This window comes from Nilaparvata lugens, chromosome 3, assembly GCF_014356525.2.
Source record: "Nilaparvata lugens isolate BPH chromosome 3, ASM1435652v1, whole genome shotgun sequence".
In the NCBI taxonomy this organism is placed as follows: Eukaryota; Metazoa; Arthropoda; class Insecta; order Hemiptera; family Delphacidae; genus Nilaparvata; species Nilaparvata lugens.
The window spans coordinates 42,225,869-42,241,138 of record NC_052506.1 but is presented as its reverse complement, the minus strand read 5'-3'; the positions used below and the strand labels follow the sequence as shown (position 1 = coordinate 42,241,138).

General features: G+C 34.9%; 1 protein-coding gene across 4 annotated transcripts in view; it reads left to right on the top strand.

Annotated features, from left to right (window-relative positions):
• Nucleotides 1–1,134: 1,134 nt before the first annotated feature.
• The window catches only part of LOC111043354 (delta(24)-sterol reductase), a 114,157-nt gene continuing 100,021 nt past the window's right edge, over nt 1,135–15,270 (top strand). For 2 of the 4 annotated variants that reach the window (XM_039423815.1, XM_039423816.1), the window contains exon 1: nt 1,139–1,519. The gene's annotated coding sequence lies outside the window, so the exon portion shown is untranslated. Of the gene's footprint in view, nt 1,520–15,270 lie in introns of all 4 variants that reach the window. The other 2 variants (XM_022328279.2, XM_039423814.1) reach the window with 2 other exon arrangements.

The following is a 15,270-nucleotide window of genomic DNA, read 5'->3' as shown; positions in this document are numbered from 1 at the left end:
TTATGTGACAACGACTTTGAGTGGTAAAATAATTTTAATGTGAATATTCATTCTTATAGTAGGAAGAAGTATGAAATAATAATAGTAACAATTTAAAAACACTTATTTTATTCATTTATTTAAGTAGTGGTGCAGTCGCAGGAGATTGCTTGCGGCGCCTGTGCAGGTTGACTGCTCCGTTTCACTCTCTCTTCAGGTGAATGCCTTCGGGTTGCTGCTGCATTGCTCACCACTGCTCCTATTCGTGCTCTTTCCAGATGACCGTGAACCGAAACGAACGCTCTCACTCGCTCTCATTGTGAGCGCATAACGCGGAGCTAACGCAATTTCTTGAAGCAAACAAATTTATAAGACGTTGTCACGTCAAAATGGTAATTGGTCTTGATTTGAAGAACAGAATCTCCTCTTTCATGTGAAGTTAATGATTTGAGCTGTTTCCATAATTTTCATCAACTCTGTATAATTGAAAGTTGCAGATTCTCAAGATCAAAATACAACTATTCATGAGCAAGTTCTCAACCCAGCGGGTCACTACTTTTAAAAATTGTCATCAACTCAACTAAATCTTATCATCAATACTACTACTCTCTACATCAATAACTACATCTTACCATCTTCAGAAGCAATAAACGTGAATTCATCAATTGATGGCTGAAATTCATGCTTCTCTGCCAAGTGACCTATTAACTCTGAATGTTTACTACTTAGAGGTTTTCTGCAGTCTTTGAATGGACATATTGCTCCTTCTTTCACAGGACTATTTATTTTATGGAAATTTTGTGGGTGCTGCTGTAAATTATTATTAGTGAACAATAATTGTTTTTTACATGAAGTACAATTCAAGATTCATTTATTGTCAGAACACTTTAACAAAAATGCAAGACAAAGTCAACAATTCGATAAAAAAATCCTAAAATATAACAATAAATTTAAAATTAGATGATTCCACAGACATAATGGCTTTACGTGTTCACTCATTCACAATGGCTGCCGACTGTAGGCCTACATGCTCATTCGTTCACTGGTTCATGAAAACAAAGTAACAGTTATTTTTCCAAGTAGCAGGTAACAAACTGCTCCAACAAATGTGTTACTCAAACAGATACTACGCTTGCGCAGTAGAAAGGAGCAGTTCTACAGTGAGCCTCTCCTCTATGGACTTGTTATATTTTTCGTTTTGCACGTTGCACAATGTCAGAGAATTCAAATAATACAGTTGCAGATGCAGATGCATGTACTAAAAAGGACAGTAGTGATTCAAATGTTACTCCTATTCCATTTAGTGATTTGTCAACTTTTGTGTTGAAGAGAATATTATCTGAAAACAGCCAGAAAAAGACTATTATAGCTGAAGGAAGTTTTAGTGATCAGGAAGGTGCTGCCATACTTTTCCTAGAAAAGACGCCATTCAATGAAGAGCTTTTGAAATGCCTATGTTCAACTGAATCAACTTTAGAAGAACAACTCTGTAATGATATCTACAGATTTTACACATGTCATCCTGAGCTGAAATATGGAGGTGAATATCTTGAGTACGGTAGTTGACTTGCAATTTTTATAACCTAAATATTATTGACCAGTTCTATTTTACCGGCTAAGCGGCTACAGTAATGATTGTAAAAACTCTTGCTTCTTTTATCTTTTCTAATGCTGGATTTGGCCCTAGCTGAGGGGTATTTTAGTATATGGCCCGCGGAATTTATCATAAGAGGTGTAAGTGTACGTCCAGTGCCAACATACAAGTCATCAAATTTTTGGTTGGGATCGATTTAGTATGTTATTTTGAGCACAAAATCACAAAAATTAAACGGCGGTCACTGTTGTTTTAAAAATGAACTAAGTTCAAAGTAGAACAATTTTTACTTGCATTTAACCTATAAGTGGCAGCCATTTTGACTATCGAAATCATCAAATTATGATTTTCCTAATCTACGTTTTCCTAACCTAAACTTCCCTAACTTAAAGCTTTTCCTAACTAAAACTTTTCTAACTTAGAGCTTTTCCCAACCTAAAGCTTTTCCTAACCTAAAGCTTTCCCTAACCTAAGCTTTTCCTAACCTTAGCTCTCCTAAACTAATACATTAGAGGTGTTTGAAATTGAAATGTTGTGAACGAAGTGAGGTTAATAAAACCATGGCCTACTCAATACTCATGGCCAGTACCTACAGCCGATCAGCTGTTCAAAAGCGTACACTTCAACCCGTGTTTACATTGAAATCCCTATGTCGAATGGAATTTTTCATGAATAAACGTTAATAATTCAACTGATAACTACTTTTTTAAATAAAGGGTTGTTATTTTATTTTACCAATACAATTTTTATCCATCACCATTAATTTCAAGGGTAGTAATCATTGAGTTCTCTTAATATTCTTAGTTATTGGTTAACCAATTTGTAGGTTACCTTTGTTACTTTCCTTGCCCTATTACCATAGGTAAGGAAAGTATTGCTTTCCAAAAAAAATTAAGGTACCCCAATTTGTAAATTTCTATACGTTTCAAGGTCCCCTGAGTGCAAAAAAGTGGTTTTTTGGTATTGGTCTGTGTGTGTGTATGTGCGTCTGTGTACACGATATCTTATCTCCCAATTAACCGAATGACTTGAAATTTGGAACTTAAGGTCCTTACACTATAAGTATCCGACACGAACAATTTCGATCCAATGCAATTAAAGATGGCGACTAAAATGGCGAAAATGTTGTCAAACAGGGTTTTTCGAGATTCTCTCAAAAACGGCACCAACGATTTTGATCAAATTTATACCTGAAATAGTCATTGATAAGCTCTATCAACTGACACAAGTCTCATATCTGTATGAAATTTCAGGAGCTCCGCCCCATCTATGAAAAGTTCGATTTTAGATTCCCAATTATCAGGCTCCAGATAAAATTTAAACAGAAAATTTTGAGTGGAAAAGATTGAGCATAAAAATCTCTAATTAATGTTCTGTAACATTTTCACCTAAAATTGAAAATAAGCACGAAATTCGAGAAAATGTTATTATTTTAATTGCAAACTGTTGGCAACTGTTGATTTATTAAATAATTCACTATGAAGAGATAGCAGACCTCGTATGTCTCCAGCGTTATTGTCCTGTCACCAGCTGGCTCAGATCTTTGTTTATAAGTAGACTTGAGATGCGCGGGAACACTAGCGTCAGGTGATCAATTTTCATAACGGCAAGGAAAGTTGTGTGAGTGCACCACACCAGATTTTTGAATTTCTATACGTTTCAAGGTCCCCTTAGTCCAAAAAAGTGGTTTTTGGGTATTGGTCTGTAAGTGTATGTATGTGTGTGTGTGTGTGTATGTGCGTCGGTGTACACGATATCTCATCTCCCAATTAACGGAATGACTTGAAATTTGGAACTGAAGGTCCTTACAATATAAGGATCCGACACGAACAATTCCAATAAAATGCAATTCAAGATGGCGGCAAAAATGGCAAAAATGTTGTCAAAACAGGTTTTTTTGGGATTTTCTCGCATTCATACATGAAAAAGTCATTGATAAGCTCTATCAACTGCCACAAGTCCCATATCTGTAAAAATTCCAGGAGCTCCGCCCCATCTACGCAAAGTTTGATTATAGATTACCAATTATCAGGCTTCAGATACAATTTAAACAAAAAAATCGAGTGAAAAAGATTGAGCATGAACATCTCTACAATCAATGTCTAGTAACATTTTCACCTAAAATTTAAAATAAGCTTGAAATTTAAGAAAATGTGATTATTCAATTGCAAACTGTTGGCAACTATTAATTCTATTAAATCATTCACTATACAGAGAAAGCAGACATCGTGTGTCTACAGCGTTATTGTCCTGTCACCAGCTGGCTCAGATCTTTGAATAGTAGACTTGAGATGCGCGTGAGCACTAGCGTTAGGTGATCAATTTTCATAACGGCAAGGAAAGTTGTGTGAGTGCGCCACACCAGAATTGTGTTCTGTTTATATATATTATATATATATATGTGTGTGTGTGTGTGTAAAAGAATAAACCGGGTACATCCATTTGTTTTGACCAACTTGAGTCAAATGTAATATATATATATATATATATATATATATATAATATATATATATATATATATACAGAAGACACTTTAAAGTTTGTAATATAAATTAAAACAGGAGACACGATATAAATAGATTGAAAACACTTAGAAACTTACATCAGAAATGGGGGGAACCTTACATTAGAAACTCTAATGTAAGTTTCTAAGTGTTTTCAATCTATTTATATCGTTTCACCTGTTTTAGTTTATATTATATATATATATATATATATATATATATATATATATATATATATATATATATATATATAAAAGCGAAATGGCACTCACTCACTGACTGACTCACTCACTCGCAGAACTAAAAATCTACCGGACCAAAAGCGTTCAAATTTGGTAGGTATGTTCAGTTGGCCCTTTAGAGGCGCACTAAGAAATCTTTTTGTGATATTTCAACTCTAAAGTTGGTTTTTAAGGGTTTAAAGTTCGTCTTTTAGCATGTATATTCTTCTTATTCCAATATCTTAAAATTATAATTGAAATGTCCATATCATATGTTAATATAGAACTATAATCTAGAGAGAGTACTTCTTCGAAACAGTTGTTCTGGTAACTAAATTAAAAATTTTGTCAGGTTGGCATCATGTTGAGTTGACTTTGTTAGGTTGGCACCAAGTTGAAGATTGAAATGCATTTATCCAGGACCTCCTAAATACCAATTTATCCAGTACCTCCTAAATACCTATTTAGGAGGTCCTGATTTATCGCGGAAAAATTGATTCGGTACTGCTACTTCAATCAGAGCTATTCCTGGGAATATTATATTACTAGCCGTCAGACTCGCTTCGCTCGCCATATCCGTTTAGCCAGACATTTAGTCTGGACCCCGGACTGGATCGTCCTAACATATGATAAAAATATGACATAGCATTTCAAATTTGGTAGGTGTGTTCAGTTGGCCCTTTAGAGGCGCAATAAGAACGAATTTGGAAAAATTTCCTAAGATACGCCCAAAATCTGCGTTTTTTAGCGTTTTCTCAGCTTTATCGAGAACAAATGAACAGAAAATGTTCAAATTTACTACAAAAGCTCAGCTGGAGTGCAATAATGATGTGTTAGAAGGAATTTGAAATAACGCCAAAGATACGCTCAAAATTTAAAAATTTAAAAAAATTCAGTACACAGGTTTAGCTGAGGTGGAAGAATTTTGATCGCCAAAGATACGCCAATATAGTAACAGATGTTTTTCGAGATCAAATTGACATAATACGTTTAAATTCGGTACAGAGGTTCTGCTGAGGTCTACATGCAGGCGAGCGAAGCGAGCCCGCTGATCGCATTTTTGGACAATCCAGTCGGGGGTCCAGAATTCAGTACAGATGTTCCGCTGAGGTCTACATGCAGGCGAGCGAAGCGAGCCCGCTGATCTTATTTTCGGACGATCCAGTCGGGGGTCCAGGGGGCGGAGCCCCCTGGTTAGATTGATTGATTGATTGATTGATTGATTGATTGATTGATTGAGTACTTTATTTATGTAGATTACAATATATACTGGCTTATACACTTATATACAATAGCTTACAATACAGCAAAATTATAGATGAATTTACATAATATAGACTAAGAAAATAATTATTGAACTGTATATGATATGAAGAAGCAGTTTGTAATATAATAACTATAGATAATAATCATATTGTTATGCATCTACATAAATTGGCGGAGCTTTGGACATATCAATGTCCATTCTTCGGAAAGAATATTAAAAATATCCTCCCCACTAACTCTCTACCAAAACGTTAATTTCGTTATTTAAACTAAGGATTTATTTATTAATGGAATATTGTAAAAGTTTTAATCAATATGAATATTAAAGAGAAAAAAAAACAGAAAATTGATAGAGTAAAATAATTATATAGGTAGATAAGATCAAATAATTGATTAATAAAATGAAGTAGGCTGAAAGTAGATCAGGGTTATCAACTTTCAGTAATATACAGCATTATGCAGTGGATAATTGAAATAACATGAGTTTATATAATATATATATATATATATATATATACAATTCGTTCTAAAACATGGTTAAAGGTTTGTATTTGTGGGATGGGTGGGGGATGGATGTCATGTGATCGTTCTAGGGCCGGACAGTTTCAGTCATTTGTTCCAAAAGATGTTTTTTTAAAGTTAGGATGAAGCTCGCTCGGCTCTCGATGGACCTGATAGAAACAGGAAGTGCATTCCATGCACGACAGGCACTGACTAAGAAGGATTTTGTGAAAATAGTAGTTCGATGATTGGGTATCCTTAAAGTACTTTCTCCGGTTCTAGTATGTGAAGCATCTATCCTCCTACCTTCAGAGACAAATTTGAAATCATCTTTAAAATAGTTCGGATTACCGTATATCAAGATATCTCTAACAAGCTTGACTATTCGAAAAAGCCTCTGATCGGGAAGCTTTAATGTTGAACTAGCAATGTGGGCTGGGGTGATATGATCATGGCGTTGGAGAGAGTAGACGAAACGTAGACAATAATTTTGGCAACGCTGTAGTTTATCATTCAGAGTGACTTGCATATCGTTAAGAACAGAATTACAATACATTAAATGTGGGAAGATGAGAGATTGAACCAATAATAATTTAATGTTTCTAGGGAGGATATCGTGCATTTTCTTCAATGCATGCATGGCTGAGAATACCTTTTTACAAGTTTTGTTCACTTGTTCTGACCAGTCAAGAGTATTATTCATAATAATGCCTAAATTTTTAACTGAGCTACAGTAAGGAATGTCATTACCGTCTACACTAATTTTGTGAATCGATTCAAGGTCAATATTGTTTATAAGACGAGAATATCCAATTATAATGGGTTGTGTTTTGATGGGATTAAGCTTAAGGCCATTTTTCTTTGTCCATTCTACTATCGAATTGATATCCTGATTCATTATTCCAACTGTTTCATTAATTTTTGTTATGGGACAGCTTAAATAGATTTGAAGGTCGTCTGCATAAGTATGGAAACTGGAGAATTTGATAATGGAAGAAAGGTCATTAGCATACAAAGTGAAGAGGAGAGGGCCTAAAATTGAACCTTGTGGTACTCCATGCATAACGTTTTTCCAAGTTGACTTTTTGTCACCGACAGATACACATTGTTTCCTACCTAATAGATAGGATATGGCGAGCGAAGCGAGCCTGACGGCGGTCAAAAAATAAAAATCTGGTGTTGTGCACTCACACAACTTTCCTTGCCGTTATGAAAATTGATCAACTGACGCTAGTGTTTACGCGCATCTCAAGTCTATTATTCTAAAATCTGAGCCAGCTGGTGACAGGACAATAGCGCTGCAGACACACGAAGTCTGCTATCTCTTCATAGTGGATGATTTAATAGAATCAACAGTTGCCAAAAGTTTGCAATTGAATAATCTTATTTTCACGAATTTCGAGCTTATTTTCAATTTTAGGTGAAAATGCTACTGGACATTAATTGTAGAGATTTTTATACTCAATCCTTTCCACTTTTTTTAAACAAATTATTTGTTTAAATTGTATCTGAAGCCTGATAATTGGGACCACCAAACTTTGCATAGATGGTGCTCCTGGAATTTTAACAGATATGGGACTTGTGGCAGTTTATAGAGCTTATCAATGAATTTTTTAGGTATGAATTTGATCAAAATCGTTGGAGCCGTTTTCGATAAAATCTCGGAATACCCTGTTTTTGACAAAATTTTTGACATTTTAGTCGCCATCTTGAATTGCATTTGATCGAAATTGTTCGTGTCGGATCCTTAGTGTAATGAACTCAAGTTCCAAATTTCAAGTCATTCCGTTAATTGGGAGATGAGATATCGTGTACACAGACGCACACACACACACACACACACACACACACACACACACACACACACACACACACACACACACAGAGACCAACCAATACCCAAAAACCACTTTTTTGGACTCAGGGGACCTTGAAGCGTATAGAATTTGGAAATTTGGGTACCTCAAATTTTTTTAGGAAAGCAATACTTTCCATACGAGCGGTACGGACCTCTCATGGGTCCACAAAATATCTACTCCGAAACGTGCTCTCTATAGTCAACAGCAACAGGGAAGGCTCAAAATCGAGAAAATGACCAACTATTATAGAACAATAGAAGAAGGACGAAGGAAGAAATATTGCCACCTTTATAAACAATAGGACAACCCTTTCCGATCCCATCAACCTGTTGCATTTCTACCTTCAGGTAGTTGGACCCACCAGAGACCTCAAAGCCAATATTACATTTAAAGATGTAATCATATGCTTAATCATAAGATGCATATGATTACATCTGTGTCTATTGTCCTGTCACCAGCTGGCTCAGATTTTAGAATAATAGACTTGAGATGCGCGTAAACACTAGCGTCAGTTGATCAATTTTCATAACGGCAAGGAAAGCTGTGTGAGTGCGCCACACCAGATTTTTATTTTTTGACTCGCCGGCAGGCTCGCTTCGCTCGCCATATCCGTCTGGACCCCCGACTGGATCGTCCGAAAATGAGATCAGCGAGCTCGCTTCGCTCGCCTGCATGTAGACCTCAGCGGAACCTCTGTACTGAATTCTGGACCCCCGACTGGATTGTCCAAAAATGCGATCAGCGGGCTCGCTTCGCTCGCCTGCATGTAGACCTCAGCGGAACCTCTATACCGAATTTAAACGTATTATGTCAATTTGATCTCAAAAAACACCTGTTACTATATCGGCGTATCTTTGGCGAACAAAATTCTTCCACCTCAGCTAAACCTGTGTACTGAATTTTCTTAAATATATTTCCATCAATTGAAAAAGGTGAGGAAACGCAGAAAAGCTGAGAAAACACTTAGAAACTTACATTAGAGTTTCTAATGTAAGTTTCCCCCCATTTCTGATGTAAGTTTCTAAGTGTTTTCAATCTATTTATTGAAGGCAGTTTTAGCTGGTAGGGACTCATCTATTACTTTCCACCTTACCTGTTACTTGTATTCTCACTTTATTATTGAATCTAGATCAGTGTTCAAGTACTTGTTATTCAATTATTTCTAATGGTTCATTTCGATGAAACTCAACTTGCTCACAAGCTGTATACAGACTAACTTGAGTTACATACAATTCGTGGTTACACACCACTTGCGCTATTCATCAGCTGATGATATGCATATTATATTATTTATTTGTATGAATATAATATTATCAAATATTAATTACAACATCAGCTTATGGAAAGCGTACGGCGCGTGTTCGTAGCACAAGTCTTATTAAAAATTCTTTATAAAAAAATAAAAAAATCTGGTGTGGCGCACTCACACAACTTCCCTTGCCGTTATGAGAATTGATCACCTGACCCTAGTGATCCCGCGCATCTCGAGTCTACTTTTCAAAGATTTGAGCCAGCTGGTGACAGGGCAATAACGCTGAAGACACACGAGGTGTGCTATCTCTTTATAGTGAATCATTTAATAGAATCAACAGTTGCCAACAGTTTGCAATTGGATAATCACATTTTCTCGAATTTCGAGCTTATTTTTAATTTTAGGTGGAAATGTTACTGAACATTAGTTGTAGAGATTCTCCTACTGACTATTATCCACTCGAAATTTTTTGTTTAAATTGTATCTGAAGCCTGATAATTGAGAATCTGAAATCAAACTTTGCATAGATGTGGCGGAGCTCCTGAAATTTTTACAGATATGGGACTTGTGGCAGTTGATAGAGCTTATCGATGACTATTTCAGGTATAACTTTAATCAAAATCGTTGGAGCCGTTTTCGAGAAAATCGCGAAAACCCTGTTTTTGACAACATTTTCGCCATTTTAGCCGCCATCTTGAATCGCATTTGATCGAAATTATTCTTATCGGATCCTTATATTGTAAGGACCTTACGTTCCAAATTTCAAGTCATTCCGTTAATTGGGAGATGAGATATCGTGTACACAGACGCACATACACTCATACACACACACATACAGACCAATACCCAAAAACCACTTTTTTGGACTCAGGGGACCTTGAAACGTTTAGAAATTTAGAAATTGGGGTACCTCAATTTTTTTCGGAAAGCAAGTGTGAACAATTTCGATCAAATGCAATTCAAGATGGCGGCTAAAATGGCGAAAATGTTGTCAAAAACAGGGTTTTTCGCGATTTTCTAGAAAATGGCTCCAACGATTTTGATCAAATTCATACCTAGAATAGTTATTGATAAGCTATATCAACTGCCACGAGTCCCATATCTGTAAAAATTTCAGGAGCTCCGCCTCATCTATGCAAAGTTTGATTTTGGATTTCCAATTATCAGGTCTCAGATATAATTTAAACGAAAAATTTCGAGTGGAAAAGATTGAGCATGAAAATCTCTTCAATTAATGTCCAGTAACAGTGTCACCTAAAATGAAAATAAGCTCGAAATTTGAGAAAATGTGATTATTCAATTGCAAACTGTTGATTCTATTAAATCATTCACTATGAAGAGATAGCAGATCTCGTGTGTATCCAGCGTTATTGTCCTGTCACCAGCTGGCTCACATCTTTGAATAGTAGAGTTGAAATGCGCGGGAACACTAGCGTCAGGTGATCAATTTTCATAACGGCAAGGGAAGTTGTGTGAGTGCGCCACACCAAATTTTTTTAAATTAGCTTTTTCAAATTCAACCACGTATTTCAATTATTGTCAAAAAATATAGTGTAAAGTTGAGTTGCTTGAGCTTTGAATTAGGCCTACCTATTGTTTTCTTCAATTTTGATTACAGTATTTCTCAATTTCTACGAGAGGAATTACAAACACGGCTTTTGTAGTATGCTAATATTATAGCTTTATTAGATTAAACATAATTTTTTTGAAAAGGTAAATTGGTAGGCTATTATTCATTTTATTATATAAGTCACTATTGGATTAAGAATTCTTCTCAAATCATAACAAAAATGGCTTGAAATAGAAAACTTTTGCAGTGTAGGTTATCTTTAGTATTAAAACAAAACATACATTACGGTCTTTCCAACAATATTATTATAAACGAAAATATTTGATCAATGATTATACTGCTAGCTTACTCAGTAAAGGATTTCAATATTCAGCCTGATCCAGTAACTTACATAAATCATTTTTATCTAATCTGTTTCTACTCTTAACAAAGAGAGTTTGACACAATTTGAAAATTTGACGATTCCCCGATCCAAGACCGTGAGGAACACATCTTACTCATCGGAAGTAAGTACCGTTAAGTAAGTAAAGTGTTCTTTATGGGTTATGGGTGATCGATACAGAGTAAATAATAATTTGTTGCAGAGTGAGATATCAGAGTTTTTTATTTATATCATATGTAAGACCATGTCATATCATGAAAAATCTATGTATATTCTTCAATAGTGCTAATGAACCAATGATATGTTTTTTGACGCTCTGTTAGGATACTACTTGAAATATTTTTTATTCTTGGTCACAACAGTAATAATATGAATAATATTATCCTGATACATGAGAATAAGGGTATGATCACATTGAATGGGTATGTGCAAATTTATGTCTGAATCATGCATGACCCAAAAAACAAAATTTGAAAAGTGCTATTGAAACACGTTGTTCACACTGAACGCAACCAAGTGCACGCTTTCAGTGTGAGTGTTCCTTTTGCTCTTTTCAGATATTGTACGTTTCTCGTCTGCACGCTTGGTTATGCATAATAAGCGCGCTCTTGCACAAATATATTAATATTCATGATGGTCTCTTCTAACATGCAAAGGCTAGAGTCCCCAAGCTGAGTTAAGATATCTGCTAAATGGCAGGGGTATCATTAGGCTATAGCGCTATTAATAACCCAATTCAGTGTTGCTATAAATTTGTCATTTCATTCCTTGAACTGTTATTTCATATGCTAAAAATTTGAACATTTTTGCTCATTTGGTTTTGAAATGCTGATAAAACACAGATAACACTGGAAAAACGCCAATTTCTAGCACACCTCTAAGCCCTTCAATAGCTACATAACTAATACACCTGAAGTTACCTACCTCAAATTTGTACCAAACGTGAGAATTTTCTCTTGAATTTAAAAAGCCAAGAAAACGCTGGTAAGAGCAGAAAAATCGCTATTCTGGGCGATATAGAAGTCAATAAGATTTAGTTATTTTGAATTTCTAGACCCTAAACTGAACTTGTATTCAACATTTTTCTGTCAATTCTTGAAAAAGCGCATACCGAATTGGTCGTCTGTGAAATTTTTTCAATTACGGTCTCAGGCACTACACCTCCGTGTTTACGGAGGTAGTGTCTTAGTGCACCTGCAGAAGGTTGAACATTAACTATATTTCATTTTGATAACTTCAAGTGAAAAAACACTCACATTCTTTTGGTGTGCGACGACCGTTTCGAGTTCGTTTTGGCTTGAGAATGTACAACCACCCGCATTAAACGGTCGTCGTTACACCAAAAGAATGTGTTTTTCAGTTAAAGTTATCAAAATAGAATACATTGTAATAATATTAGTAAAAAAATATGGATAATCAACAACGAATCAACTGAAACACGACTTTCTTACTTATCCGGGTGAGTAAATAGATTAATGGGTGAAAGAATGAGTGTCATTTTACTTCTACCTAATATAATTAATTAATTAAGAATATAATGTCAAAAACTAATATGTTTATACGGTACTTCATTCAGTTTTGAAGCTCTGCTATTCGAATTACAGCACGATCTTTAATAACTTCTGCTTTATCAATTACCCACAGTTGTGGGATCAGATGAAACACATACCGTAATTCATAACACTACAGGCAGTTTTAATGATTCTAAACTTTGAAGAAAGTATAGTTATACAGTAGTTCAATTGAAATATTATTCATGATTGTAAATGTCATAATGTCAAAAAAATTACGGTGTTAAACTATACAGTTAATTTTGTAGACCTCCCAGGGTACACTATTTTATTTTATAAATTGTAACTCATTCTCTTTTAAATGAATGCCAGCCATGAATCATATAAGTCTAAAAAAGCTTTGATAATACAGAATATTATATATATTATATATATATAGAATATAACAGAGAGTATTTCAAGACATATTGTGTGTGGTTTGTGTGTGTAATATTTATCCTACACGATTCAAAATCAACACTTTTTTACTCGAAAGTTTGAAATAATAATGAATTTAGTTAAACTCCAGAATAGAGTTGAACGCACCCGTAAATACATCGTACTTAAATTCGTTTAAAAAAGAACTAATTTAGTTTATCAAAAATGTTTTTATAATTTATGTTGTTTAATAACATGATAATTCTTATTATAAACATGAATCTGCTAAACTTAATACTTTTGTAAAAGAAGTAAGTTTGAATTGAATAAGCTATCTTGAAACAAGTACCCTACAAATTGGTTAACCATAACTAAAATATTAATATAATTCAATGATTACTACCCTAGAATTTATGATGTAGGTTAAAATTTGAATTGGAAAAATAAAATAAGTCTTTATTCTAAAAATCTGGTGTGGCGCACTCACACAACTTTCCTTGCCGTTATAAAAACTGATCACCTGACACTAGTGTTCCCGCGCATCTCAAGTCTACTTTTCAAAGATTTGAGCCAGCTGGTGACAGGGCAATAACGCGGAAGACACACGAGGTCTGCTATCTCTTCATAGTGAATCATTTAATAGAATCAACAGTTGCCAACAGTTTGCAATTGGATAATCACATTTTCTCGAATTTCGAGCTTATTTTTAATTTTAGGTGGAAATGTTACTGAACATTAGTTGTAGAGATTCTCCTACTGACTATTATCCACTCGAAATTCTTTGTTTAAATTGTATCTGAAGCCTGATAATTGAGAATCTGAAATCAAACTTTGCATAGATGTGGCGGAGCTCCTGAAATTTTTACAGATATGGGACTTGTGGCAGTTGATAGAGCTTATCGATGACTATTTCAGGTATAACTTTAATCAAAATCGTTGGAGCCGTTTTCGAGAAAATCGCGAAAACCCTGTTTTTGACAACATTTTCGCCATTTTAGCCGCCATCTTGAATCGCATTTGATCGAAATTATTCTTGTCGGATCCTTATATTGTAAGGACCTTACGTTCCAAATTTCAAGTCATTCCGTTAATTGGGAGATGAGATATCGTGTACACAGACGCACATACACTCATACACACACACACACACACACACACACACACACACACACACACCCATACAGACCAATACCCAAAATCCACTTTTTTTTGGACTCAGGGGACCTTGGAACGTATAGAAATTTAGAAATTGGGATACCTTAATTTTTTTCGGAAAGCAATACTTTCCTTACCTATGGTAATAGGGCAAGGCAAGTAAAAAAGTAAAATCAATTTAATTATTAACGTTTATTTACGAAAAATTCCATTCAACATAGGGTTTTCAATGTAAACACTGGTTGAAGTGTACGCTTCAGTTCACATCAGGTGAACTGATCACCTGATGGTTCTAGCCTTGTAGTTACGTAAGCAACGGTAAAACTAATTTTTTTTTTTTAATTCATGATGAGTGACTGCCGTTTATCTCTTGTGATTTTGCGTTCAAAATGACTTACTAAATCGATCCCAACCAAAAATTTTATGACATGTATGTTGGCACTGGGCATAAACTTTAGCCGAATAGGCTAAAAATGCATAGTAGAAAGTAAAAAATGTTTTTTATAATTTTTTATGGATACAATAAGTATTAGAATAGTGCAATCTCATGTAAAATTTGAGAAGTTCAATGAAACCGGTTTTAAGTTTACAATTTTTGCTTTAAATGAGGTTTACTTGGTGATTGTGATCGATATTTTCAAACTATTGAATTTTGTAGTATAATTTATGAAGAAAAATGTTTAGTTAGTCACTTACTAAACTCAAATAGATAAGTTTTTTGGAAAAAATTTGCACACTCCATAGGCTGCTTTTTAATTTCTATTTTCAATATTTTTGCTATTCTTAGTGACTACTGGGCGCAGTGTATTCGTTTTAGCTTTGAACTTACTCTACAAATTGACACAACACAATTAACATATTTTATGAAAGCTGAAAGCGCCTCCCTGCGGTGCGCCTGGATATCCCTATTCTGGATGGAGACCTGAATTGAGAAAGCAAAATCGAATACTAGTCATAGCGGATTGACAATAACAACAGCCATAACATCTCTCTTCTGTCAAATAGAGTCTGACTCTTTCGGGGGTATTGGTACTGTAATGGTTGGAGATTGCCAACACA